Here is a 23,428-nt window from a genome sequence, read left to right as displayed (position 1 = left end):
TCTAGATTCCACATACATACATGCGTTAATAAATGATATTTGTTTTTCTCTATTTGATTTACTTCACTCTGTATGACAGAGTCTAGGTCCATCCCCATGACTACACATGACTCAACTGCCTACCCTTTTCATGGCTAAGTATTATTCCATTGTATATATGTACCACATATTATCTGTCCATTCCTCTGTTGATGGGCATTTAGATTGCTTCTGTAAGGCTATTGTACTCAGTATTTGTTGAAGCAACAAATGGCTGAGAGGTGAAGGAAAGGATAACAGAAAAGGTAGCCAGGGGACAAATTAAGCAGGGCTTTCTTGACCAAATTAAGTTCTTAACTTTCTTCCTGGGGTTTCTCTAGTGGCTCAGCTGGTAAAGAATCCACCTGCAATGCAGGAGTTGTAAGAGATGCAGGTTCGATACCTGGGTTGGGAAGATCCCCTGGAGGAGGGCATGGCAAGCCAGTGTAGTATTCTTGCCTGGAGAATCCCATGGACAGAGGAGCCTGGAAGGCTATAGTCCATAGGGTCACAAAAGTCAGACATGACTGAAGCGGCTGAGCAAGAATGGTACCTTCATTCTAAGAGTAGTGGGAGATAAAGAGCTTTAAGTTGCTGTTTGCATTTCAGAAAGATCACGTAGACTGCAATGGAACAAAAGAGATTGGAAAAGAGCAGGCTCAGCCTGTTAGTTACCTGAACCAACTGAAATTATAATTCTGGGAGTGGATGTAAAAGAGAGTTTGGAAGAGAAATTGATAAAGCTTGGTGATTGGTTAGATAAGAATGGAGATTAGAGTGGAGTCCTCCAAGATGACACATAGATCTCTGATGCTATGTGAATCGTGAAGTAGAGCAATATTTTGTCTTTGTTTTTGGTGATGAAGAGAGAAATGAGATTCAGTTTTGAGCATATTAAGTTTAAAATGCCTATAGCATCGTCTAAGAAATATTTGGGAAGAGGTTGGATCCCTATCTTTGAAGTTCATGTGAGAAATTTTGGTTGGAGATAGACATTTGTGAGTTATCAGAAGATAAAGCTGTCTTTTGCTGATGTGGCTAAAAGATTCTTGCAAGACCGGCTTCCACAGACACTCTCCTAAAGGTCTCTCTTCTAGGCTGACTCCAGCCAATCCACACACTGAGAAATAAATCACAGAGGATTGCTTTATAACTTTGGGGGAAAATGCATGGTCTTTTTCAGACATCATAAAGGCCAATATGATGGGAGAGCCAACAAAGTGTCATCTGGACTCCATAGGTTTCTGCACCCCAGTTCAAGGGTTCCTCTTTCATCTCTTTGCTGGGTAGTGATTCTGTATCACTAGTTTTCTTTGCACCTCTTTGAGTAAGAGACACCCACAACAAGAAATCTGTTGGGACACTGTTAAACTGAAATGCCACAGTGGATTAATCATGTCACTGTATTTCCATATCCAATTTCCTTCCACCTGAAACTGAAGTTGCTTTTATTTGCTGCTTCTCAGTACAGATCTCTCATTTCATAACTGCTATGACCTGTGTAGCAAAAGACTATGTCTTTGGATGTGTTTTGTCTGCTTGGTTATATCAACAATGTTTAAAAGAGCAGTTTAACTTGTAAGTGTTATGCTTAGTTACAAGTACCTTAGCATGAAGTGTCTTTCATCCTATCTATTTCTGGCATTTATGTTGAATACACACCTTCTGCAGGTGTTTGGTTTGCAACCCGTACCCTAATGTTAAGATCAACAACAAAAGCACAAACATGGTACAAAGGTAGGCTAGCAAAGGAAAAGATGAGCTGTGTGTGTTAGGTACGGGAAGGAGGAGCATTTTATCAGAACCTCCATATAGAGATTTTACAAAACAAAAAAGCATTTGCCATTCTTCCAGGTAGACCTTGCAGAGGAGACTACACAATCAAAGGCATACCATGAATGAATGAATGTAGTGTTTTCAAGGATGTACAGGCAGTAAGATGTTTAATGGTATGAAATATTTGCAGGCAATAAAGAAGCATCCTAAATACTGTGGTAAGAGTTTAGGGATTATCTTGGAGACTAAGGAGAAAGAAAGTATTTGATGCCACAGAAAAAACATGTCTTACTTTTCATTTTAAAAAGAGTTTCCTGGCAGCATTATTGATCATGAATTTGAAGGAAGCAAAGCCAGAAAAACTATTCTGCCATTTTCCACGGCATTCATGTCAACACAAATTCAGAATCTGCTCCACTACTGAAACCGTGATCTCTGAAATCTTTTACCATAGCAAGTTGCTCTTTTAGCCTACCAGTAGACACACCCTCATTATTTTTTAGGACCAATAACCCTTTCTTCCTGGTACAAGCGTATTCTTCCTTCTTAGCTTCATTCCTACCCCTATTCAGCCGGCAATGCAGGGATCAACATTTCTGACTGTACTCTCCTCCCATTCCTTTCACCCCTTGACCTGAGTCCAGCCTTTATCTTCCAATCCTCTTACTCACTCTTAGTTAACTCCCTCTCTCTGTGGTGTCTAGTTTCCCACACCTGGTAGTTATAAAAATCCCTCTAGAGGCTTGTTAAAAATTTTAGAATCCCAACCCAGACCCAGAGAAACACTCTCCAATGAAAACTTGCTTTTAAAATAATATTAAGGTTGATCCTTTTAATCTGGTAAATTTAGAGAACAATTCATAGATAAGTCTATTAATTCCTCAATAGCAACTCCTCTGAAATTATTTTACAGTCTTAAACTTCAGCTCAGCCCTCCTCCTTAATTTGCTTACATTTAACACCGAAACGAGATCAAACCAGTCAATCCTAAAGGAAAGCAAACCTGAATATTCATTGGAAAGACTGATGCTGAAGCTGAAGCTCTAATGTTTTGGCCACCTGAGCCAAAGACAGCCAAAGTGGGCTGATGCAAAGAGCTGACTCATTGGAAAAGACTCATACCAGAAAGATTGCAGGTGAAAAAGAGAATGAGATGCTTAGATAATATCACTGACTCAATGGGCATAAATTTGAGCAAAATCTGGGAGACAATGGAGGGCAGAGGAGCCTTTGCACAAAAAGTGGGTCCAAACCAACAGATCACCAATTACAACAGAGTCTGACTGCCATGGGGTCTATCCTACTGTGTGGTCTGTAATGACTCAATTCTCCCACATTTTTTAACTTAAACTAATGAAAAACTTTCCTTCCTATTTGATGAGAACACACCTATGACACAAACTCAAATGTGAACACTCAAATTACAGATTGTCTTCCAAAAGTTACAGAATGCACTCAAATTAATTTTGATTTCACATAGAGAATTCTAGGATGTCAAAGAGTACATACCAGCTGGAGAAATTCTGACCTAAATGAAAAACAGGCTGTTTCCAGGAACACATACCCTGTTCATGTGGTGTTAACATCACAGTGGCTACAGTAGAAGTAAGATGAGGGAGATATAAGGAAACAAGGGTCAAAAGAAAATGAAATCTCTTTAAAGGCTACAACACAGTTTAATAAATTGCTCATATAATTATCTTCCTGACTCAGGCCTTGATCTTACTCCTAAAAAACTCAAGGGAATGGAAAGATGGAAAATCTATTGAAAAGTCACTATACAGAGGCTTATTGAATCACAGTCAAAGCTCCATCTTCCTAGGAGAATATTGCTTGGTTTTTACTCCTCAGAGGTGAATAAGGAAGAGTGTTGTTGCTGCTGCTGCTGCTAAGTCACTTCAGTCGTGTCCGACTCTGTGGGATCCCATAGACAGCAGCCCACCAGGCTCCCCCGTCCCTGGGATTCTCCAGGCAAGAACACTGGAGTGGGTTGCCACTGCCTTCTCCAATGCATGAAAGTGAAAAGTGAAAATGAAGTCACTCAGTGGTGTCCGACTCTTCACGGCCCCACGGACTGCAGCCTACCAGGCTCCTCCCACCATGGGATTTTCCAGGTAAGAGTACTGGAGTGGGTTGCCATTGCCTTCTCCAGAGGAAGAGTGTTAGATCTCCCCAAATTACTAGAGTTTACAGTGTTTAATAACAGCTAAAGGTGAATAATTTAGAGGAGAACATAGACAGCATCTGAGGCATTTAAGAGTTCTGGGCTTCCACTCAGGAGATATGGAAACCAAGCATTAACTAGTGGTGTTGACTTGAGGCAAATCAGTTGATTTTTTTGTTCGTCATTTTCCTTTCCTTTCAAACGGGGCAGCCAGACTACACCGAGGTCTCTGCTGTCCAGCTCAGAGTTGAGGTCTTAGGGCTCTGTGAGATGGTTGTATAACATAATGGAGGAAACCATACTCAAGGTTTCATGGACTCAAGCCATGGTGCTACCCTGGTGTCTGTTTTGTAGGATATTATTGAGATATTTTAATAAGTAACTTTCTGCCTGCTTAGTTACAGTTTAAGACATAACCTCCATTCTGCTATACTCAGAGGGACATACATTGTGTTCCAGTTTATGTTTCTAGAAGGTGGGGTGGAACTTTCCTTCTTGGGAACAAGTTGCTCAACTCTGACTTTTAAAGGGATTGATAGAAATCAATGTTAAGGTTTCCAGGAAAAGCAATTTTAACACCATACCCTAAAACACATTTAAGGAAATAATATTTCATCACATTAGTCAAGAAACAATCAATCTTATTAAGGTCATAACTTGTCATCTGTGTGTTTAGTCCTTATTTCACAATATAAGGGTGATAATGTTACAGTGTGTGTGTTTAAAGCAGTCATCAATTGCAACTAAAGGCAGGCATGTTGAACTAAGAAATGGCAGAATCAGTTCCAAAAAGAGAGACTTTATGTATATTATGAACTATTTTTTATGAAGTTAGTCACATGTGGATGGCTATTTCTTTCAATAACTTGAAATATATCCTTGTATATCAAATTTAATAACTTCCAAACTTTGTCTTCATAAGAACCACCTGTAGCTTTTGCGAAAAATACTGATTCTTGGTCACTATCCCTGACTTCTGGGATCATTCTCTAATCACTCCAACCTTGGTTGCACATTGAAATCATTGGAGAGCTTTAAAAAATACTCATGCCTGTGAAATAAGCCAGCCAGAGGAAGGCAAATACCATCTGATCTCACTTATATGTGGATTCTAAACAAACAAATGAAAAATAACTCTTAGATACAAAGAACAGATTGGCAGTTATCTAAGTTCAGGAGTAGGGAGTAAGTTGAAATGGGTGAAGCAGGTCCAAAGGTACAAACTTCCAGTGATAAAAACAATAAGTCATGAGGATGGACTGTACAGTATGGTGACTATAGTTAATAGTACCATATTGTATTCTTGCCTGGGAAATCACATGGACAGAGGAGCCTGGTGGGCTACAGGCCATGGGGTCACAAAAGAGTTGGATGCAACTTAGTGACTAAACAACAAAACAGCAAATCATATATTAAAAGTTTCTAAGAGAGTAAACCTTAAAAGTTCTCTTCACAAGGAAACCAGCGTTTGTTAACTATGTATTTGGATGGTTGTTAAGTAAACATATTGTGGTGATCATTTCACAAGAACAACAACAAATATTGAAACATTGTGTTGTCCACCTGAAACTGATGTCAACTATATTCCAAGAACAAATACTCAGGCTTGGGCTAAGCCCTAGAGATTTTGTGTGACCTGGATATCTGGCTTTTAAAATATTCCCACAGGTGATTCTATGGAGCAGGAGAAATTGGGAACTGCTGCCCCAGGAGATAAAGCCAGGAAGGATCTGCTTCACAAAGTTCCCTAAATTTCCCTAATCATCAGGTAAGTGTGTAGAACTTCAGATGATCATCTTCCCAAGATGTTTTCAGAACCCATGTGGATTTACTTTACATTGTGTTCCAGATCCTGAATGCATATCACACTTTTCTAGTTCACTCTCATTCCAGTGCACCTAGCTAACATTTGAAGCAATGACTCTTTTGCATCAGCAATTCTCAACTAGTAGTTGTTCTGAAAACTGTAGTGAGCCACACTCTAGACTTTTTTATTTTTAAAAATTAATTTATTTTAATTGGAGGCTAGTTACTTTACAATATTGTGGTCGTTTCTGCCATACATTCACATGAATCAGCCATGGGTGTACATGTGTCTTCCGATCCCCAAACCCCTCCCACCTCCCACCCCATCTAATCCCTCTGGGTTGTCCCAGTGCACCAGCTTTGAGAATCTTGTTTCATGCATCAAACTTGGACTGGTCATCTGTTTCACATATGGTAATATACATGTTTCAATGCTATTCTCTCAAGTCATCCCACCCTCGCCTTCTTCCACAGAGTCCAAAAGTCTGTTCTTTATATCTGTGTCTCTTTTGCTGTCTCGCATATAGGGTCATCTTTACCATCTTTCTAAATTCCATATATATGTGTTAGTATACTGTATTGGTATTTTTCTTTCTGACTTACTTACTTCACTTTGTATAATAGGCTCCAGTTTTATCCACCTCATTAGAACTGACTCAGATATGTTCTTTTTTAATAGCTGAGTAATATTCCATACTGTATATGTACCACAACTTTCTTATCCATTCATCTGTCGATGGACATCTAGGTTGCTTCCATGTCCTAGCTGTTGTAAACAGAGTTGTGATGAACATTGGGGTACACGTGTCTCTTTCAATTCTGGTTTCCTCAGTGTGTATGCCCAGAAGTGGGATTGCTGGGTCATAAGGCAGTTCTATTTCCAGTTTTTTAAGGAATCTCCACACTATTCTCCATAGTGGCTGTACTAGTTTGCATTCCCACCAACAGTGTAAGAGGGTTCCCTTTTCTCCACACCCTCTCCAGCATTTATTGCTTGTCGACTTTTTGATAGCAGCTATTCTGATGGGTGTTAAGATGGTACCTCACTGTGGTTTTGATTTGCATTTCTCTGATAATGAGTGATGTTGAGCATCTTTTCATGTGTTTGTTAGCCATCTGTATGTCTTCTTTGGAGAAATGTCTGTTTAGTTCTTTGGCCCATTTCTTTTATTGGGTCGTTTATTTTTCTGATATTGAGCTGCTTATATATTTTTGAGATTAGTTCTTTGTCAGTTGCTTCATTTGCTATTATTTTCTCCCGTTCTGAAGGCTGTCTTTTCACCTTGCTTATAGTTTCCTTTGTCCTTCAAAAGCTTTTAAGTTTAATTAGGTCCCATTTGTTTATTTTTGCTTTTATTTCCATTACTCTCAGAGGTGGATCATGAGGATCTTGCTGGGATTTATGTCAGAGAGTGTTCTGCCTATGTTTTCCTTTAGGAGTTTTATAGTTTCTGGTCTTACATTTAGAGCTTTAATCCATTTTGAGTTTATTTCTGTGTATGGTGTTAGAAAGTGTTATAGTTTCATTCTTTTACAGGTGGTTGACCAGTTTTCTCAGAGCCACTTGTTAGAGATTGTCTTTTCTCCATTGTATATTCTTGCCTCCTTTGTCAAAGATAAGGTGTCCATAGGTGCATGGATTTATCTCTGGGCTCTCTATTTTGTTCCATTGATCTATATTTCTGTCTTTATGCCAGTACTGTACTGTCTTGATGACTGCAGCTTTGTAGTAGAGTCTGAAGTCAGGCAGGTTGATTCCTCCAGTTCCATTATTCTTTCTCAAGATTCCTTTGGCTATTTGAGGTTTTTTTGTGATTCCATATGAAGTGTGAAATTATTTTAGTTCTAGTTCTGTGAAAAGTACCACTGGAAGCTTGATAAGGATTGCATTGAATCTATAGATTGCTTTGGGTAGCATACCCATTTTCACTAGACTGATTCTTCCAATCCATGAGCATGGTATATTTCTCCATCTATTTGTGTCATCTTTGATTTCTTTAATCAGTGTTTAATATATAGGTCTTTTGTTTCTTTAGTAAATTTATTCCTGAGTATTTTATTCTTTTCATTGCAATGGTGAATGGGATTGTTTCCTTAATTTCTCTTTCTGTTTTCTCATTGTTAGTGTATAGGAATGCAAGGGATTTTTGTGTATTAATTTTACATCCTGCGACTTTACTATATTTGTTGATTAGCTTCAGTAATTTTCTGGTGATGTCTTTAGGGTTTTCTATATAGAGGATCATGTCACCTGAAAACAGTGAGAGTTTTACTTCTTTTTTTCCCAACCTAGATTACTTTTATATCTTTTTATTTTCTGATTGCTATGGCTAAAACTTCAAAAACTATGTTGAATAGCAGTGATGAGAGTGGGCACCCTTGTCTTCATCCTGACTTTAGAGGAAATACTTTCAATTTTTCACCATTGAGGATAATGTTTGCTGTGGGTTTATCATATGTGCCTTTTATTATGTTGAGGTATGTTCCTTCTACGCCTGCTTTCTGGAGAACTTTTATCATAAATGGGTGCTGAATTTCATCAAAGGCTTTCTTTGCATCTATTGAGATAACAATATGGTTTTCAGCTTTCAATTTGTTAATGTGGTGTATCACATTGATTGATTTGTGAATACTGAAGAATTCTTGCAACCCTAAGATAAAGCCTATTTGGTCATGATGTATGACCAGTTAGACCTAATTAATATCTATAGGACATTTCACCCCCTAAAAATGAATTTCACCTTTTTCTCCAGGGCATGTGGAACATTCTCCAGGAGAGATAACATCCTGGGCCATAAATCTAGCCTTGGTAAATTCAATAAAATTGAAATCATTTCAAACATCTTTTCTAATCTCAGTGCAGTAAGATTAGATGTCAACAACAAGAAAAAAACTATTAAAAATACAAACATATGGAGGCTAAACAACACACTTCTGAATAACTGACAGATCATGGTAGAAATCAAAATGCACAGAAATGAATGAAAATGAAGACACGACAAACCAAAACCATGGGACTCAGTGAAAGTAGTGCTCAGGGGAAGGTTCACAGCACTATAGGCCTACCTCAAGAAACAAGAGAAAAGTCAAACAAATAACCTAACTTTACACCTAAAGCAACTAGAAAAAGAAGACATGAAGAACCCCAAAGTTAGCAGAAGGGAAGAGATATAAAAATCAGAGCAGAAATAATTAAAAAAGAAACAGAGGAGACTATAGCAAAAATCAACAAAACTAAGAGCTGGTTCTTTGAGAAGATAAATAAAACAGACACACCATTAGCCAGACTCATCAAGAAACAAAGGGAGAAGAATCAAATTAACAAAATTAGAAATGAAGATGGAGAAATCAGAACAGACAACACAGAAATACAAAGGATCATAAGAGACTACTATCAGCAGCTATATGCCAATAAAATGGACAACTTGGAAGAAATGGATGAATTCTTAGAAAAGTATAACCTTCTAAAACTGAACCAGGAAGAAATAGAAGATCTTAACAGACCCATAACAAGCACAGAAATAGAAACTGTAATCAAAAATCTTCCAACAAACAAAAGCCCAGGACCAGATGGCTTCATAGGTGAATTCTACCAAAAATTTAGAGAAGAGCTAACGCCTAACCTACTCAAACTCTTCCAGAAAATTGCAGAGGAAGGTAAACTCCCAAACTCATTCTCTGAGGCCACCATAATACCAAAACCAGACAAAGATGCCACAAAAAAAGAAAACTTTAGGCCAGTATCACTGATGAACATAGATGCAAAAATCCTCAACAAAAGTCTAGCAAACAGAATTCAAAAACATATTAAAAAGATTGCACATCATGACCAAGTGGGCTTTCACCCCAGACCTCTTGAATGAATCTGGGAAGGTGCAGTTCAAAAATCTATACACTGACAACTCAGAAATTTGCATTTCTAAGCCTCCTGGGTGATGTCTGGGTACAGCAAAAGTTGCAGACAACAGGATTAAAACTTGCTTGGCATGGGATAGCAAAGAGTCAGACACAACTTAGCAACTGAGCATGCCTGCACAGCATGGAGAACAAGAGAAGACAATGAGTTGTGGGAGCACAAGAGCCAATAATACCCTGCTCTCATTTCCTCTAGTCACAGCACCTTTCCCACAGCCAAACTCAGCCATTCTGTAGTAATACTAAAGAAAGCTTCTCAAAGCGTTTGGTGTGTGGGTTGTGAGAACTGTACATATTTACACTGAAAGGTAAATATGACTCACGAGTCAATGAAATTGCACCTTATATAAGAGCACATCATGTGAAATCCTGGGCTGGATGAATCACAATCTGGAATCAAGATTGTTTGGAGAAATATCAACAACCTCGTATATGTAGATGATACCAATCTAATGGCAGAAAGTGAAGAGAAACTAAAGAGCCTCTTGATGAGAGCAAAAGAAAAAAGTGAAAAATATGACTTTAAACTCAACATACAAAAAACCAAGATCATGGCATCTGGTCCCATCACTTCATGGCAAACAGAAGGGGAAAAAGTGGGAGCAGTGACAGATTTTATTTTCTTGGGCGCCAAAATCACTGCAGTGTCTTCAGCCATGAAATTAACAGACATTTGCTCCTTGGAAGAAAAGCAATGACAAAGTTAGGTACCATATTAAAAAGCAGAGACATCACTTTGCTGACGAAGGTCCAAATAGTCAAAGCTAGGTTTTTTTTCCAGTAATCATGTATGGATGTGAGAGTTGGACCATAAGGAAGGCAGAGTGCTGAAAGCCAGTACTTTGGCCACCTGATGCAAAGAGCCAACTTTAAAAAGACTCTGATGTTGAGAAAGACTGAGGGGAAAAGGAGAAGAGGGCAGCTAAGGATGAGATGGTTAGATATAGTATCCCCATCACTGTGTCAATGGACATGAATTTGAGCAAAATCTGGGAGATAGTGGAGGACAGAGGAGCCTGGTGGGCTACAGCCTAAGGGATCCCAGAGTCGGACGCAACTTAGTGACTGAAAACAACTCAGCAAATATACTTAACTATGTATAGACACTTAGATTTTAGAACATGGCCTAAAATTAGGAAAAGTAAGGATGTCAGTGGGCTTCCCTGGTAAAGTAGGCTTGGCAGTAAAGAATCCGCCTGCCAATGCAGGAGATGCAGGTTCGATCCCTGGAGAAGAAAATGGCACCCCATTTCAGCATTCTTGCTTGAGAAATACCATGGATGGAGGAGCTTGGCAGGCTATAGTCCATGGGGTCGTAAAAAGTCATACAGGACTTAGTGACTAAACAACAGCAAAAAAGCTTGAATGTTACATAAGTGTGAAGTTGCTATTTAAGTTACAGGAAGTAGAACTCTAAATTTCTTAGAGGTTGCAAGTACTGCAAGCAGCCCTCATCTCTAATATGTACTTGGGAGGAAAAGAGACAAAGTTATTGAAATTTAGAACCATAGAGGAAAGGCCTCATGAGCATGGGACCAGGATCTCTGAGGAGAGGGGCTTAATGAATCTAGTTCTACTAGAGTTGCACAATTACAAACTGGATTTTCACACAGATAGAGAATGCACTTCTGATGGAGTGAGAAACCTTCAAGGCTAAAGCCCAGGGCTAAAGAGCCTCTTAATGAAAGTTAAAGAGGAGAAAGAAAAAGCTGGCTTAAAACTCAACATTCAAAAAACTAAGATCATGGCATCCGGTCCCATCACTTCATGGCAAATAGATGGGGAAACACTGGAAACACTGATACACTTTATTTTCTTGGGCTCCAAAATCACTGCAGGTGGTGACTGCAGCCATGAAATTAAAAAATGCTTGCTCCTTAGAAGAAAAGCTATGACCAACCTAGACAGCATATTAAAAAGCAGAGACATTACTTTGCCGACAAAGGTCTGTCTAGTCTAAGCTTTGCTTTTTCCAATAGTCATATACGGATGTGAGAGTTGGGCCATAAAGAAGGCTGAGCACCTAAGAATTGATGCTTTTGAACTGTGGTGTTGGAGAAGACTCTTGAGAGTCCCTTGGACTGTAAGAAGATCAAATCTGTCAATCCTAAAGGAAATCAGTCCTTAATATTCACTGGAAGGACTGATGCTGACGCTGAAGCTCCAATACTTTGGCCACCTGATGCGAAGGACTGATTCATTGGAAAAGACCCTGATGCCAGGCAAAATTGAAGGGAGGAAGAGCAGAGGATGACAGAGGATGAGATGGCTAGATGGCATCATTGACTCAATGGACATGAGTTTGAGCAAACTCTGGGAGGTGGTGATGGACAGGGAAGCCTGGCGTGCTTCAGTCCATGGGGTCGCAAAGAGTCGGACACAACTGTGTGACTGAACTGAACTGAAAGTCCATAGCACATACAAGCAGACAAGAAGACTGTAGGAATCCCACAGGAAACAGGAAAACACATTCCCCTTCCTCCAACCTTCCAGTCACCCTCACACACCCCTCTTGGCAGAGATTAAGACAGATCCAGCTGGAGATACAGAAACATGGGTTCAGCCTGAGAATCACAAAGCACAGGGAACAAAGATCAAGAGATAAGTTAATAACTGGTGGAAGAAGCATAGCGATAGGCTGGGCTCCCTGTGTAATATATCAACTTCTCACCAGCTATCTGTTTTACACATGGTAGTGTATGTATGTCTATGCTGCTTTCTCCATTCAACCCTGTCTTCCCCCACTGTGTCCATAAGTCTATTCTCCATATCGATGTCTCCATTCCTTCCCTGCAAATATGAGCTAGAGGGGTGAGGTGGGGGGAGGGCAGGGAGGCTTAGGAGAGAAGTGATAAATGTATAATTATGGCTGAATTGCCTTGTTGTATGGCAGAAACCAACACAACATTGCAAAGCAATTTTCCTCCAATTAAAGAATAAATTAAAAGAAAAAAAGCACAGCATTAAATGTTGCATGGTAGACGAGAGGAGGCAAATAGGTTGCCCTAATTTGGCTCTTGGTCCCTTCACTTAATAGCTATGTGATCTTTAGTTCCTTATACTTGATAGATTAATTTGCCCTAGGTATAAAACAGGAACAGTGTTAACATCTAAGAACTGTTGTGAGAAGTGATTTCAATAACGAGGTTAACTGCTTATCATACAAGCTCAGATGAGTATGTGACAAATGTTAGCTATTATAAATTATATTTGTATTATATAGCAAGATATATAATGGTATATTCCAACTAAAAACTTTGGATGTACACTACAGATTAGTGGTTTTCAATTGTTTATGAGTCTTCAATACCTGGGAAGGCTTGTGTTTGTAGTAACATACCTGGAAATTGGACTTCCCTTGTGGCTCAGTGGTAAACAATCTGCTTGCAGTGGAAGAGATACAGGATATACAGGTTCTTTCCATGAGTTGGGAAGATCCCCTGGAGGAAGGCGTGGCAACCCATTCCAGTATTCTTGCTGGAAAACTTCCATAGACAGAGGAGCCTAGCAGACTACAGTCCATGGGGTCAGAAAGAGTTGCACAGTTGAAGTGATTGAGTATGCATGCACCTGGAAATTAATATGCATATTTCAAGAAGATTCTGAATGTGTATCTACCGTCATTCATTAATTTGTAACCTTCCTATTATGTGCCATGTCCCCGTCATAGTAGAATTTATAGTTTAGCAGACGACAGAGACAGCTGAACAATTACAACAAAGTAGCATGAAGGCCAGGAAAGGGGAAGTATAGCGCTATGACAGAGATGGGTAAAGAACCTCAACAAAATCTCGGAGGATGTTCTCTAAGGAAGAGAAACCTGAGGCCCGAGTAGGTTAGCTAGGCAAAGTTTGCGGGGAACATGGCACTCCATATACTTTACAAAGTTAAAAATACAGAACTTAATAAGCAAAAGTTTTCACACGAATGCAAAAGCTAGCATTTGGAACATAATGAGATCTTCAGATTGCACAATGAAAATGTTTAATCCTGTACCTTGAAAGGTTTAAGAGAATGCCATATATTTTATTCAGTCTTTCTAGAGAATTTAGTGCAGTGCTGAGTAAATAAAGCTCAATATGTATTTGTTAGAAAGTACAGTTCTATGGTTTTGTACTGTTATGGCTCAGGGTCTGTCTGGTGAGATTAGTACCCACCCTAATAGCTCAGCTGGGAAATCTGCCTGCAACGGAGGCGACCCTGGTTCAGGGTTGGGAAGATCCACTGGAGAAGAGATAGGCTACCCACTCCAGTATTCTTAGGTTTCCCTGAAGGCTCAGCTGGTAAAGAATCCACCTGCAATGCAGGAGATATGGGTTCGATCCCTGGGTTGGGAAGATCCCGTGGAGAAGGGAAAGGCTCCAGTATTCTAGCCTGGAGAATTCCATGGACTGTATAGACACGACTGAGTGACTTTCACTTTTACTTTTCCATTGGGGCCTTGAATTATTAACTGAGTATCTTGACATACTAGAATAGAATTACAAACTGGGGAAGGAAGTGGGTTGTATTCTGTTAATCCATCTAATAATAATCCAGTTTATATCTCTACTATATATATGCATACATTATTCTTTTAGAATTCTATTATATATGAAAAAGTGAGTGTTAGTTGCTCAGTTGTGTCTGACTCTTTGCGACCGCATGGACTGTAGCCTGCCAGGCTTCTCTGTCCATGGAATTCTCCAGGCAAGAATACTGGAATGTGTTGCCTTACCCTTCTCCAGGAGATCTTCCCAACCCAGGGATGGAACCCAGGTCTCTTGCACTGCAGGCAGGTTCTTTACTGTCTGAGCTATCTATGTATGGATAGCTCTGTACTTCTACACACAACAGTGATACAGTGACGCAGCCAAGGCTGTTGCATCACATTTTTTTCCTTCTTGGTCCCTGGTTTTGATTGTATATCCATTGTGTAACAGAGATCAAAGAACTATTGGTATGAACATCTTGGTGGAGTTATTGTCTCAATGTGAAATGACCCTAGACATCCTGACTTCTTTTTACAGTCGAAACAACACCTTGATTATAAAAGATAATTTTATGTTTTTAATTTTCATGTATGATGTTATTTGTTATATAATGTCATTAGCCAGAAAACTTAGATCTCTTAGTTCCCTTGCAGATATGCCTTTGCTGCTGCTGCTAAGTCGCTTCAGTCTTGTCCGACTCCTAGCAACCCCATGGACTGCAGCCTAGCAGGCTCCTCTGGAGTGGGTTGCCATTGCCTTCTCTGATATACCTTTAATGATCTCTTATTCTCTGAGCTAATAAGTCATACCTTGTACTAGACCATTATTTCTTTACAAAAGACATGTGATGTTTATCATCAACTACCTCTAAGAATTCTACAAATGATTAGTGAAACAATGATTTCAAAGCTGTCTAGTATTCTCTGGTGGAAAAGTACCTTGCATGAAATTAGCATTAAATAGAAGAATGCATCCATACACAAATGAGAAATAATGATAATCCTTATATTTTGTGTACTCAAACTTTATTAAGAGTCATCAGACTATTTTTATAATATTCTCTATCAATAGGGAAAAGATAATGAAATATAAATGTCTCTATATATGCATGTATGTGTGTTTTGAGGAGAAACTCACTCTAGGGAGAATAATTGGAAAACACAGAGATTCTTGATGCCTTAATTTCAGTAGAGAGTACACACATGCAAAATGACACTAATTATCGGATACACAGAATAACCATACACTGTTCAATAATCAGATGAGAAAAAAAGACTCAGAAAGGGAACGTTATTTTTACAAAGTCACACAAATAGATGGCCAAGAGAACATACTTTTCTCCCCTTCCAGATTAAATCAGTAAATAATAAGCATGTGCCAAGCAGCCTTTCTGAGAAGTAGAAGTAAAGAACAGTTCCTCAGGAATATACAATTTAGTATGGTTTCCAGCTCTTCATACATTTATATGGTATTAAATGTATTGTGTTAAGCAATTTGAAGAAAGGCATGAACCTGGCGGGGGGTGATCCTTGTGATACAAATACATCACTTTGACACATCCAGAGCGATGTGTTATATATATGTATACACACACACACACACACACACACACACGTATTCCTGCACATGATACCACTCTAATGGTGGAAAGTGAAGAGAAACTGAAGAGCCTCTTGATAAGGGTGAAAGAGGAGAGTGAAAAAGTTGGCTTAAAACTCAACATTCAAAAAACTAAGTTAATGGCATCCGGTCCCATCACTTCATGGCAAATAGGGAAACAGCTAAAGAAGTGACAGATATTCTTTTCTTGGGCTCTAAAATCACTGTGGACAGTAATTGCAGCCATAAAATTAAAAGACACTTATCCTTGGAAGAAAAGCTATGACAAACCTAGACAGTGTGTTAAAAGCAGCAATATCACCTTGCAAAGTCTGTCTAGTCAAAGCTATGGTGTCCCCAGGAGTCATGTACAGATGTGAGAGCTGGACCATAAAGAAGGCTGAGCACCGAAGAATTAATCCTTTTGGACTGTGGTGCTGGAGAAGACTCTTGTAGAGTCCTTTGGACAGCAAGGAGATCAAGCCAGTCAATCCTAAAGGACATAAATTCAGCTTTATACATATGAATAAGGTTTGCCTGGTGGCTCAGCAGTGAAAGAACCTGCCTGCAGTGCAGGACGTGCAGGTCTGCAGGTTTGATCCCTCAGTTGAGAAGAGCCCCTGGAGAAGGAAATGGCACCCTACTCTGCTATTCTTGCCTGGGAAATTCCATGGACAGAGGAGCCTGGCAGGCTACAGTCCATGGGGTCGTGAAGAGTTGGACATGACATTAACTAAACCACAACCACAACATACGATTAAAATGAACATCAGCGCAACTTTGTGCAATACACTTAAAGATTATTAGTTTTCACATATGAATATTCTCCTATGTCCATTCTTTCAAGATGGACTTTAGAATAATTTTCTTGAGTGCCAACACCCTTAAGGATAATATGCATCTGTTGTAATTAGCTACAATTATTATATTGTTACTATTTTCATTTTAACTACAGAATTCAAATCAAGGTTAATTCTAAGATATTTCATAGAAACTTGTAATCACAATTTACAATAATTTTAAAACTTCTATTATCTCTAAAATTACTAGAACTATACAAATGCCTACAATCAAATTGCCTCAGTTTTCTCATCTGTACTATAAACAGTAAAATAATCAATTAATTCTGAATCTAGCTGGTGATGAAAATAAAATTGGAGGTACTTCTTTGATGGTCCAATGGTTAAGACTTCACCTTCCAATGAAGCGGGTGCAGGTTTGATCCCTGGTCAGCTGAGATCCACATGCCTTGTGGCCAAAAATCCAAAACATAAAATGAAAACAATATTGTAAAAAATTCAATAGAGGCTTTAAAAATGATTCACATCAAAATTAAATCTTTAAAATAATAAAATTGGAATCTTTTTAAGTTTTCTTATTTTTTATCTAATGTCTTTTTTCTGTTTCAGGACTCTATCCAGCATACATTACATTTAATCATCAAATTTCCATAGGCTCCTCTCTTCTATAGTAGTTTCTTAGGTTATTTTTTCCAAGACCTTTACAGTTTTGAGAAATGCCAAGTATTTTGAATGTCCCTTTTATTGGAGGTTACTTCATGATGCTTATTAATGTGTTATTCCTGATTAAACTGGGGTTATAAGCTTTGAAAATAAGGCTGAAGATTTTCTAAAATATACATTTCTGTATTTATTTATAACTGTGTGGATCATACATGAGAATTTTTCAAAACCTCTTCAGGATTCAATCACTGCTTAAATTGTCTCTTCTCTCAGGTGCTATTTGCTCTGTTTAGTAACAATCAGATACCAGTTAAGGATTAAGATCTGAGAATCTATTTTCTTCAGTTTTTGGAAAACTCTTAGTTATATTATTTCTTCTTTCTTTTTATAGTTCCTCCTTTCTTTTCTTCTGAAACTCCAGTTACAGCTAAAATTGAGTTAATATATTCTCCCAGTCTCTTAATATTGGCACGCACATTATACGTGTCTGTTTTTCTCTCCTCCATTCTGAATTTCTCAGAACAATCTTTAGATTTACTAGTTTCTCTTCACAAATGCGTAGAATTTATTCCTCACAATGAACTTTCAAGATTTCTTTTCCTTTTTCATGTTCAAACTTTTCTTGAGATATTTTTGCCTTATAAATTGGAAATGAATTTGTAATTTTGATTTTAAAAGCTTTGTCAAGTAATTCCATAAAATTAATATTATAATATAATGTAATTAATATTATAATATAATGTAATTAATATAATTTACATAATTAATATAATATAATGTAATTAATATAATTTACAAAGAATCCATGCTTGGAGCACTGAGGTTTCTTAACTTTAGAGTTCTCCTGTGACTTTAGTATACATTTTATTTGGAGGACAGAAGACTGGAGAAGGACAGCTTTTTCCCTTGGTCTGGCCTTTCTTGTCTAAGTTTTCAGGTGCCTATGATTGCTTTCACTTGGCACTCTTGAACCACCAATCCAGACCCAAGTTTGATAGCAGCACTTTAAGGTTCTTGCTCTGGGGAGATATTGGGGGTACAAACTTTATGCAACTAGAGTTAGTGAGCAGCTTGATTTGATTCCCAGTTTGGAGTCCACACCCACTTCAGCTAGTTTTCTATATAGCCAGGTTTTTAGCCTTTCATTAAGATCGCATTCACCTGCGTGGGAGTCCTGGCCTCGCCCTTAGTTTCTCTTCCTGAATGGAGTACTGAGCTAGTTATCTATTGCTGGATCACACATTACCACAAACTCAGCAGGCTGAAACAAGACACACTTACTATCTAACAGTCGTGGGTCAGGAATGTGAGGACCAATTACCTGGGTCTTATGACCAGCGATTCTCAAGGCTACACACCAGGCATTGGCCAGGTAGCCTTTCGGCTGGGGAAGAAGACTTTAAAGTGCATTCAAAAGCAACTATACTCTAGTTAAAATAATCTAAAGTAAATAAATAGGTAAAATCAGTTTCTTTAGACTGCCTTAAAACAAAGGGGAGCGTTAGGTTGTTTGCAGAGTTCATTCCCCCGCAGCCGTATGACTGAGGGCCCTGGCTTCTTGCTGGCTGTTGGTTGGAAGCCACTCTTAGGTCCATGAAGCTGCCCTCAACTGTTTGCCACAAGGATTTCCTCCACATGGCCGGTTATTTCATCAAGCTTGCAGGCAGAGTCTCTCCTCTCAAGAAGGACCTTCTACTTCTTTTAAGAGTTTTCCCCTGATACCCTTAAAGTCATACACACAGAGAATAATCTCCCTTTTGATTAATTCAACATCACTGGATTTGGGACCTTAACTACAGTTTAAAAACCCCTTTACCTTTGCCATTTATGGGCTTGCCTTGTGGCTCAACTGGTAAAGAAGCTGCCTGCAATGCAGAAGACCTGGGTTCAATCCCTGGGTTTGGAAGATCCCCTGGAGAAGGGAAAGGCTACCCACTCCAGTATTCTGGCCTGGAGAATTCCCTGGACTGTACAGTCCATGGGGTCACAAAGAGTTGGACACGACTGAGCAACTTTCACTTTCTTTGCCATATTATAGGGACCAGAAGAAAGTCAAGGTCCCACCCATACACAAAGGGAAAGATTTACAGACAGCATGATGTCAGGAGGTGAGAATCATGGGTCACCCTGAAGACTATTTACTATAAGCACCTTCATCTCCCAAACCACCATCGATGTCTGGTCCCAGAAGAGACTCTTGGCCGCAGCTTGGCTCCCTGCTTTGCAATTCTGTTCTTTCACTAGCTCAAGAAGATGTTTTCCTTGTTCCTTACTTCCTCTATGTCTATCAAGTATTTTATCCTTTCGATGTCTGGTCCCAGAAGACACTCTTGGCCCCAGCTTGGCCCCCTGCTTTGCATTTCTGTTCTTTCACTAGCTCAGGAATGTGTTTACCTTGTTCCTTACTTCCTCTGTGTCTATCAAGTATTTTATCCTTTTACATTCTATCAGGTGTAAGTTTTTGTTTGTAACAGAGAGGTTTTGCAAAAGGATAAATATACAAAGCCAACTTACCCCATCAGAAATGTCTACGTTATCAGGGTTAGGACAGGTTTTTGAAACCTTGGTGTGTTTTAATGGTAAAGAAGTATTTAACTAAACGGCTTGGAAAAGATGGTTAAAGAAGAGGATTATTTTTAGTGTGAAAGGATAGGGAATTGGTCAATACAACTAGGGGCATTTAAAACTTTGCCATCACATTTTAAAAACAATTTTAAAAGTAGTCTATACCTGCTTTACAGCAACAGCCTCAATTTCTAATTATACTCTGGAAAGACCCACACAATCTTCATATCTTCACACTATAGAAATAGCACTGTCGATGACTAGGTTTTTCCCTACCTGGCTTTGTAAGGGATACTTCATCAGACAATTTATTACACTATGGTTCTTTATGACACAAAAGTAAGGGAGGCAATGAATGGAAAATAAGGCAAGAAAAGAGATACTCAGAACAGGATTCCAACCACAAAATAAAATACACACTATAATGTAATGATCTGAGCACTAGGGGCAAAGTCCTTAGTGTTTCTTGTTTTCCATTGATACAGAAACCCTCTTTCTTTGCAGACCTTGGGAGAGTTACACTTAGGGCTGACACTTATGAACAATAGTTTAATAGTCTTAATAGTTTCACCTGAGAGTTAAAGCCTGACCTGAGAAAGTAACAATTTAAACACCATGATTTTAAGATAACCATATGAAATAAGGGTCACAAAATATTGCTTACATCAATCTGCCAGGGCAAGTCCCTTATTTCTTTTCTGAAAATAACTGGTTCTTTATGTTAAAAGGCAGAGGATATAGTCCTTAAAAAAATTTCTATTTCTTTAACCTTCTCAATAAATGCAAGTTGACTAGGCAGATAAATTAATGTTTACTTTGGGAAGCTCATAGACCAAGGTACCGGGGGATATATTTTAGACATATTCAGAATGGCTGTAAAAATTAATGCCTGCAAGATGAATGGGGAAGGAAGCTGTTGTGGCACGGGCTTAGCTTTACTGTCATGTAGCACCACCTGATTCTCTCTCTTAAATCTTGGTTGGTGTAACGGACAGAGACTCAATACAGGGCTCCATAGGACACGACTGAGCGACTTCACTTTCACTTTTCACTTTCATGCATTGGAGAAGGAAATGGCAACCCACTCCAGTGTTCTTGCCTAGAGAATCCCAGGGACGGTGGAGGCTGGTGGGCTGCCTTCTATGGGGTCGCACAGAGTTGGACATGACTGAAGTGACTTCAGTAGCAGCAGCATAGGAATACAGAATAGCAAACCTCCCAGTTCTGAAAGGCCAAACGCCTTAAAAGAGATATTCTGTCTCCATACATTTTCCGCAACTAACTTTGAACAGAGTTTATCATCATGAAGTGTTAGAAATTATTTTAAAAGATTTTAACTGACTGGTATAGATTAGAGGGGGCTTCCCTGGTGGCTCAGTAGGAAAGAACCCACCTGCCAATGCAGGAGCTGTGGGTTCTCTCCCTGAGTCAGGAGGATCCCCTGAGGAAGGAAATGGCAACCCACTCCAGTATTCTCGCCTGGGGAATCCTTATGGACAGAGTTCATGGGATCACAAAAGAGTCAGATACAACTGAATGACTGAAACAACCAATAAACATAGATGAGAAAGCAAAGTTTTATTGAAGGCATTTTCTAATCATGAAAATAAATATTGCTTTAAAAAGACATAAAATAAACAATAAATAAGGACATACAGAATAAGTTACTGACTCTGTGCAACCCCATAGATGGCAGCCCACCAGGTTCCCCCGTCCTTGGGATTCTCGGGTTGCCATTGCCTTCTCTGATGATGTCTATCATGTAACCAAAATTACTAAAAGTATCAGCTTTTTTTTTTTGACTTGCCCTTATATCAGATATTCCTTAAGACAATTTAAAGATATATTTTTTTATGAGGAGAGAAGTTCCCCATCACTTTCAAAGTTCTAGAAATTTCTCTTTCTTCTTCCAATCATTCTTTGTTACAATTTGACCCACAGATCAGCATTTTTTAAAGAAGCCTGCTGCTGCTGCTGCTAAGTTGCTTTAGTTGTGTCCGACTCTGTGCGACCCCATAGACGGCAGCCCACCAGGCTCCCCCGTCTCTGGGATTCTCCAGGCAAGAATACTGGAGTGGGTTGCCATTTCCTTCTCCAATGCATGAAAGTGAAAAGTGAAAGTGAAGTCGCTCAGTCGTGTCCGACTCTTAGTGACCCCATGGACTGCAGCCTACCAGGCTCCTCCGTCCATGGGACTTTCCAGGCAAGAGTACTGGAGTGGGGTGCCATTGCCTATAATGCATAATAAAACAGAATTCAGATGAAAATTGCATGTATTAAGCTTATAAAGAATGAAAAAATGTGCATATTTTAAAAATGGGATATGACACTAAGTAGAGCATATACTTAAACCTGAAAGCAGGAAGCAGATGTTTGCAAGAAAATAGATGATGAGAAAGGACAAAGGAAAGAGCCAAAAGGAGAAGGTGAAGATGTGATAGTGTGCCTGTTTTAATCATATGGACTCTGCATGATCTTCATTCTGTTTGCCTTCAGGTTTAGTGTTTTTACAGCAAGTCAGAGTCCATAGGAAATAGGAATTAAACAAAATAATGGCCACAGTTTTAAAGTGGATCCACAGAAAATTAAGCCTCTCTCATTGCTAGGTATGTCTGCAGTGTGATTGCCTATTAGCAGCTGTTTTGGGGTGAAAGAGATGCAGCAAGACAGACTGGGTTTACGTGCTTCCTGAATTCCGAGATTTCCCCAAATGGCCAGGCTGCCTTTATGTTCTTCAACCTTTTCTCTGACCATGTCTTAAAACTGCACTATGAGATAGTCTGAGTAGACATAGTCACTCAGGGCATGATCTTTGATTGAGAATTCAGTTCCCAGTTTTGTCAGTTTCCCTCTGTGAGCTTGCATGTTTGACTCCCCAACGTTCTACTACTCTACCTTCCACAGGGAAACTGATATTATCTACCTCCAGGATTCTTACGAGGATTACATGAGATCAGTCTTGTTAACTGAGCATTGTGCCTGAAATTACACTTTAGAAACTCAAGTAGAAACCATAATAATCATTATTATTATTAATATTACGGAGTGCAGGATCAAATTAAGCCTAAAGAGTTTTTATGTACCTTCAGATGCTCTGAATTCCTCAGAGCTCTAAGATAGATGGTCACATTTCTTAGGAACTCAGCAGAGCTCAAACATCTAATTTGCAAAGTCAGTGATATTTTCACTCATATGATACCCCACTGTGATATATTCAGATATTTGGGACAATTAGCAAGGGAATGTTGGAATGTACAGCCATCATATTTCTCCCCATGATTAAACTTATTCCCATTCTTTTATAGTCTATATTATATCATCTACATTACAAAGACAAATGATATAAAACTGTGCCATTCATAACTGATTAAAATTCCATAGATCGTGGTTAATGATCACCAGGCTAAGCTAGCGTCCTTCATAAGTTATTTTTTTAATCTCCCAATAAAATCATATGGACCCAACTGGTTGAAGAATCATGAACATTAAAAAAAAATTAACAACTGAGTATACTGATACACTGTGTCTACTGAAATAATGGGGGAATTTTAATAACATACTTCAGGGTGGCTGGAACTTCCTTACTACAGATGAGCTAGTCAACCTTCTATAAACTAAAGCTAATGAGCAGAATTTCATGTGAATCTGGA

The sequence above is a fragment of the Capra hircus genome, chromosome 6 (assembly GCF_001704415.2).
Source record: "Capra hircus breed San Clemente chromosome 6, ASM170441v1, whole genome shotgun sequence".
In the NCBI taxonomy this organism is placed as follows: domain Eukaryota; kingdom Metazoa; phylum Chordata; class Mammalia; order Artiodactyla; family Bovidae; genus Capra; species Capra hircus.
The sequence above is the reverse complement of the archived record's forward strand: the minus strand, read 5'-3'. Positions refer to the sequence as shown.